General features: G+C 56.6%; 1 protein-coding gene across 7 annotated transcripts in view; it reads right to left on the minus strand.

The window, feature by feature from the left end:
• FAM53A (family with sequence similarity 53 member A) overlaps positions 1-3,004 on the minus strand; it is a 44,031-nt gene extending 41,027 nt beyond the window's left edge. Inside the window, exon 1 of one of the 7 annotated variants that reach the window (XM_063705085.1) lies at positions 2,493-3,004. The gene's annotated coding sequence lies outside the window, so the exon portion shown is untranslated. Of the gene's footprint in view, positions 1-370; positions 1,469-2,492 lie in introns of those variants that run through there. The other 6 variants (XM_055384321.2, XM_019025357.4, XM_055384319.2 and 3 more) reach the window with 6 other exon arrangements.
• Positions 3,005-6,742: the final 3,738 nt, after the last annotated feature.

The following is a 6,742-nucleotide window of genomic DNA, read 5'->3' on the forward strand; positions in this document are numbered from 1 at the left end:
ATCCAAAGGGGCGGAACAATTACCAAGGCCTCAGTGAGTGTGACCCTCAAAGTCGCAACACAGAACACAACAGAGGGACAAAGCTGCAGAATCAAAAGCTCTAAGTTCATGGGACAGCACGGGGAATCAACTATCAAGCCACAGAAAGGGATCAGGACTGCCAGTACCCAGCGCACAAGGAGGACTCAAGGAGGCGGGACAATGGCGCCGGACGAGGGAAAACTACAATTGTCTGAAAGAACTACCACCTCGTTTTCCTGCGCTAACTAACCCAATTTAAAGAAAAGTCACTGTTTCTAAACAATGTCAATTTCCATTTTGGGGTAATATTGAAGAGCTTCAAATAAATCAAAACCGTTTCCCAGCCTACCTTCAGGGTGCAAGGGTGCACTTCCCTTCTAGCACCCACCCTGATGAGGGAGAAGCTCAGGCGACAGGAGGGTGTTTAAAGCAGCATCAATATGTTCAGGTTAAATTTCTTAAATATTGTGAAACGGAAGCACATTCTTTTCCTTTTTTGTTTCGTTTTAAGACTAGTCAAGTGCAGTAGTGAGAAGGGGGAAAGAGTGGAACAAGGAGTTCGATCTGTAACGGACTGAACAAGCAACAGAGAAAACTCACTCCCTTGGCACCAGCCACGAGCACATTCTTGAAGCCAAACTCATCCATCCGTACTGAGAGATAGATGATCATAGAAACATCAAGTGTGAGTCTGGTTTGAGTTTAAAACGAAAAGTGCTTTAGAGTTATGGAAGCTTAGCTTCAAAGAAGAGGCACCAAGGATGCCGCGCGAAAACTCACGAGGCCACTTAACACAGGCTGCGTGGGAAACAGGGGCTCCGCGACTGCGCTCAGATTAACGGAAAAAGACACCCCTCTAGAGTCGGGCAGCAGCGGGCGGGCACCGGCGCCTTCTCCACACAGGAGAATCTCGGCCATTTACACCCTCCAGGCTACGCAGAAAAAGCGGCTTCGGAATCCGCCGCAAGTCCCCTCCTCGGGTCGCCGGGGAAGTCTGGCCTCCCGCGTCTGGGTCCCCTTCGGGACGCCCCAAGGCCCCGTTTACCACGGCGACTCCCCGCCTCTCGCGCCACCGAACCACGGCGCGGGGCTACCAGGGCGGGCCTCGCCTCGTGCGGGAAAGTCGCCTCGACGGGCGGCGCAGACGGCGGGGGCTGGGGGACGTAGTCCGCGCGCCCAGCTCGGAGCGCAGGGCCCCGCGCCCACGACCGCCCGCGCCCTCCACGTGCCGCGGGCAAAGCTCGGAGCCGGTGCGCCGAGGCATGGGCAGCGTGGACAAGAGGGGAGGGGGCGGCGGCGCGCTCCGCCCGGGCTCGGTACCTGAGCGCGGCCGCTGGGCGGCGGAGCGAGAAGACCGCCGGCCGCCCAGGCCCCGCTACCTCAGGGCGACGAGCCTCAGCCGCGGCGGAACAAAACCGCGGCCGCCGCCCCGCCCCCTCCGGCCGCCCTCATTGGCCGCCCGCGCCCCGCCGCTGCCGCGAGCCCGTCAGCCGCCGCCTTCTCCACGCCGGCCCTCAGCCGCGCCGCGCCGACGGAGGGGGCGGGACCTCCAGGCGCCCAGGCTCGCACCGCCCGCCGAGCCGCAGCGCGCCCTGTGCGAGGGTCTGGCCCCGCCCCCGGGACGACGCCCCGCCCCCTGCGCGCGTGCGTGCCTGGCACTCGGCGGCGTCCTCCAGGCCTAGAAGGCAAGACCTGCGGCGGCGGCGACCTGAGGGGGCGGGGCAGGACGCGCAGCGAGGAGGGCCCGGTCGGCACTAGCCGTGGCTCAGGCGGTGACCCAGCCCGGGGCGCGCGGTCTCGGGGCCCGAGGCTCGCCGCCGCCGCCTTCCCGCCTGCCGTCTGCCCGCTGTGTAGCCGTTGGCAGGTCGCTCGCCCTCTCGGGTCGCACTTCTGCACCTGCACAGTGTGAATTAGGCCCTCGCTCATGGGCGCCGAGGGCGGACCGTGCTGCAGGGCTCCTTCTGGCGATAGGCGGGGTTGGGGCCTGGTTCCGTCCGAGCACAGCAGGCCCAGGGAGACCGGACTCTTGGGGGGTCCCTAGGGATGAGCACCCTGCAGAGGAGAGGGTGGCGGGCAGCGGAAGGAGGCCGTGCCCCGCTCTCGGGGTCTCCAGCAAATTCCCAGGAAGGGGGTCCCTGCCTCCCTCTCCAGCCTCCCGTGCTGGGGCTCGGGTGTGTCCTGGCTGAGATGAGCCGCCTGACCCAGGGCGGGCCTCTGACGGCCAGGTGTGCTGGCCCTGGGCTGTGTGGATATCCGCCGACTCTGGAGATTCCACTGAGGTAGGGCGGGATTTATTTCAGACCAGATGATTTCTCAAAGGTGCAGGAGAAAAATGCTCCCCACCCCTGGAGAGGGGCCCCTGGGGTGGGAGGGGCCTGAGGGACCCTGCGGTCCAGTGCCTCCCCATGTGCGTCCCCTGAGGGTTTGGTGGGGGTGGGGAGAAGGGGTGGTCTGACGGGAGAAAGAGCTACCTGTGTCCCCTGGCCACCGTGGGGCTCGGTGGCCACGTCCCACAGTGGACACTGTGGCAGACAGATGCATGGAGGCCGGCTGGTTCCGGGAATAGGCTATGGGTGAGGCCACGCAGCACCCCTGGGGCTGGATGCTGGGGGAGGCATCGGGGCTCCCAGGGGTCAGGCTGGGGCCTCCCAACAGGTTCTGGGCCTGGTAAGGCTAGTCCTGTGCAGGCTGCGAAGCCAGGCCAGCTGACGCCAGGACTGGCTGGAGTCAGCCTCACCTGTCTGGAAGAGTGGGAGTCCCAGCGGGGCTGGGGAGGGGAGAAGGGCTGGAGCAGGCGTCCAGGCCATTCTCTTCGCTGGGGTCCGGTAATTCCCCACCTGCAACAGTCAGGCTGTGCTGGCCAGGTTACCCAAGGACAAGTGTCTTTGTGACGTGGACCAGAGCAGAAAGTGGCCAGAAGAGGATGAGGGCACCTGTGCCCGGGGCGAGGCTCTGCCCATGGCAGCCCCTCCTGAGCTGGGTTTCCATCCTGGCCCCTGTGGACCGGAGACAACCACCTCAAATCACAAACGTCAGAGCTGTGTGACTGATTAACTTATATCTACCCACCCCTCTCAGCCATTACTTGGATAATTAAGGGCTTTTAGTGGATTAAGAAATAGAGTCAGCCGGATGCGGTGGCTCATGCCTGTAATCCTAGCACTTTGGGAGGCCGAGGCGGGTGGATCACCTGAGGTCAGGAGTTCAAGACCAGCCTGGCCAACATGGTGAAACCCGGTCTCTACTAAAAATACAAGAATTAGCCGGGCGTGCTGGCGGGCGCCTATAATCCCAGCCACTTGGGAGGCTGAGACAGGAGAATCGCTTGAACCTGGGGAGCGCAGAGGTTGCAGTGAGCCGAAATCACATCACTCCAGCCTGGGGGAAAGAGCGAAACTCCGTCTCAAAAAAAAAAAAAAGACAGAAATATGAGTCTGTGCCCCTTTAAAGTAATGTCCCATTTGCCTTGATGATCTCCATAAAACCGAAAAGCATTTCAAAGCCCTCCTACAGGGCAGATTATAGGGACACACTTGCTGGCCAGAGATGGTTGCTGAGTCTCAGGGCTCAGACCTCTCCCTCATGTGGGAGGAGTCAGATCAGGGCCATGTTTCAGGCTGCTGTGGGGCAGTTGGACTGCCTTGGCTGAGGGTCAGTCATCATAGTGCTGTGTAGCTAGCCCTTGCTGTGGACTAGCCTACAGGAAGGTGTTGGAATCCTCCCCATTTTACAGATAAGGAAGCTGAGCCTCAGAGCAAAGGGGTTTGTCCCACCATAGTGACAGTCTGTGGCTCTGCCACCACCTGCTCTCCTGATGGCCCTCTGAGAATGCTACCTGCTCCCATACAGAAGCCGCCTTGTCTCAGGTCCATGGTGGTCTGGCGTTGATGAAGCCCTGAAGGGAAGGGCGGGGCTGGCCTGGTGCCCATGCCTTTCTGGTGCTGCAGGGCTGTTCTAGGCAGGTTCCCCAGAGCCACTGGGATGGGGCTGGCTTGGGTAGCAGGGACCCTAGGATGGGGCTGACCAAGTCTCCCTTGCCTGACTCTGGGACTGAAGAAACACTATCACAAAAGGTCACATGCTGGATGATTCCATTTACATGCAATGTCCGGAATAGGCAAATAACAAGTGGATTAGCGAGTCGGGGGGGGGAATGGGGAGCAACTGCCTACTGGGTACAGGGTCTCCTTTTGAGGTGATGAAAATGTTTTGAAACTAGATAGAGGGAGTGGCCACACAACATTATGAATGTATTAATGCCACTAAGTTGTATGCTTTAAGTGGTTTATTTTATATTAATTTCACCTCCATAAAAACTAACAAGGCCAGGCGCGGTGGCTCACACCTGTAATCCCAGCACTTTGGGAGACCGAGGCAGGTGGATCATGAGGTCAGGAGTTCGAGACCAGCCTGGCCAAGATGGTGAAACCCTCATCTCTACTAAAAATACAATAATTAGCCAGACGCAGTGGCGGGCGCCTGTAATCCCAGCTACTCCAGAGGCTGAGGCAAGAGAATCGCTTGAACCCAGGAGGCAGAGGTTGCAGTGAGCCGAGATGGTGTCACTGCACTCTAGCCTGGGTGACAGAGCAAGATTCCATCTCAAAAAAAAAAAAAAAAAGCGTAAAAAAAAAAAAAAGGATCAGGAACTAACAAAAAGGATCTGGAAGCCATCTTGGCAAAGATTTGACAAAACTGGTTATGTGTGCAGAGGCTTTATGTTATTTTCCATACTCTTCTGTACACCTCATGTATCTTTCACAATTTAAAAAAATTAAAGGCAAGGTGGCTCACACCTATATCCTTATAGTTTTTTTAATCTACTTGTTCTATCAATTACTGAGGGAGCACTGTTGAAATCTCTGAATATAATTGTGGATTTGTCTTTTTTTTTTTTTTTTTTGATACAGAGTCTCGCTCTGTCGCCCAGGCTGGAGTACAGTGGTGCGATCTCGGCTGACTGCAAGCTCCGCCTCCCGGGTTCACGCCATTCTCCTGCCTCAGCCTCTGGAGTAGCTGGGACGACAGGCGCTCCCCACCACACCCGGCTAATTTTTGTATTTTTTTTAGTAGAGACGGGGTTTCACCGTGTTAGCCAGGATGGTCTCGATCTCCTGACCTCGTGATCTGCCCGCCTCGGCCTCCCAAAGTGCTGGGATACAGGCGTGAGCCACCGCACCCGGACCTTTTCATTCTTTTAACGGTATTTGGCAGAACCAAAGTTTTTATTTATTTATTTTTTTTTTGAGACAGGGTCTCACTCTGTCACCCAGGATGGGTTGCACTGGTGTGATCGTAGTTCACTGCAGCCTCAAACTCCTGAGCTTAAGGGATCCTCCCACCTCAGCCTCCGGAGTAGCTGGGACTACAGGTCTGTGCCACCATGCCCAGCTGATTTTTATTTATTTATTTATTTATTTTTGAGACGGACTTTCGCTCGTTGCCCAGGCTGGAGTAGAATGGCGCCATCTCGGCTCACCACAACCTCCACCTCCCAGGTTCAAGCGATTCTCCTGCCTCAGCCTCCTGAGTAGCTAGGATTACAGGCATGCACCACCACACCCGGCTAATTTTGCATACACACGGGGTTTCTCCATGTTGGTCAGGCTGGTCTCAAACTCCTGACCTCAGGAGATCCGCCCGCCTCAGCCTCCCAAAGTGCTGGGATTACAGGCATGAGCCACTGCGCCCGGCCCAGGAATTGACATCTTGATTGAGTCTTCCAATCCATGAACAAGTTACATTTCTCCACTTACTAGATCTCTGTTTCATCACATCTTGATTGAGTCTTCCAGTCCATCAACAAGTTACATTTCTCCACTAGATCTCTGTTTCATCAGGGTTGTGCCATTTTCAGCATACAGGTCCCATACATGTGTTGTTAGATTTGAAACTAAGCATTCTAGTTTAAAAAGCCCAGAATCTCACCTGAATCCACTCCCTTGTGGAGGAGGCTCCTGACAGCTCCTGTGTTGAGCCCCTTTCCATGTAAAGACTGTCCCCGGCCCCCACCACACACATGCACACCCCCCACCCCCCGCCAATGAACAGCGGGGACAGACCTAGGACACCTGCTGCAGATGCTCCCAGGAGTCCCTGACCCACAGCAAGTCTGAAATCCAGCTGGGCACACATCACCTGGCAGTCCCCTGACTAGGCCAGCCTCAGTCCTCCAAGCTCCTGGCTCCATCTCTGAATTATCCTTCTTTTTCACAAAAGGCAGCCTGTGTTTGCAGCTAGAGAGTTTTATCTTCCTACTTCCCGCTGGTAGGAACCTGAGGGTTCAAGGCCTCTTGTATTGCCTGGCCCTTTCAGTCCAGCCTGGCAGCAGCTTCCGCCCATGTTAATTCTGTGACTCTTAATAGGGTTCAGTTCATTAGAAGCCACATCTGTGGGGCTTTTCAGACTAGCACCATCTTGGGCTCCTGCAGAGGAGCAAGAAGTCTTATTGAGGGAAAGAAAGGTTCTAATAGCTGGGCGCGGTGGCTCACACCTGTAATCCTAGCACCTTGGGAGGCCGAGGAGGGCAGATCGCCTGAGGTCAAGACCAGCGTGGCCAACATGGCGAAACCCCGACTCTACTAGAACTACAATTGGCCAAGTGTGGTGGTTCATGCCTGTAATCCCAGCTACTCAGGAGACTGAGGCAGGAGAATTGCTTGAGCCAAAGGAGGTGGAGGTTGCAGTGAGCTGAAGGCGCGCCACTGCACTCCAGTGAAGA

The sequence above is a fragment of the Gorilla gorilla genome, chromosome 3 (genome assembly GCF_029281585.2).
Source record: "Gorilla gorilla gorilla isolate KB3781 chromosome 3, NHGRI_mGorGor1-v2.1_pri, whole genome shotgun sequence".
Lineage (NCBI taxonomy): Eukaryota > Metazoa > Chordata > Mammalia > Primates > Hominidae > Gorilla > Gorilla gorilla.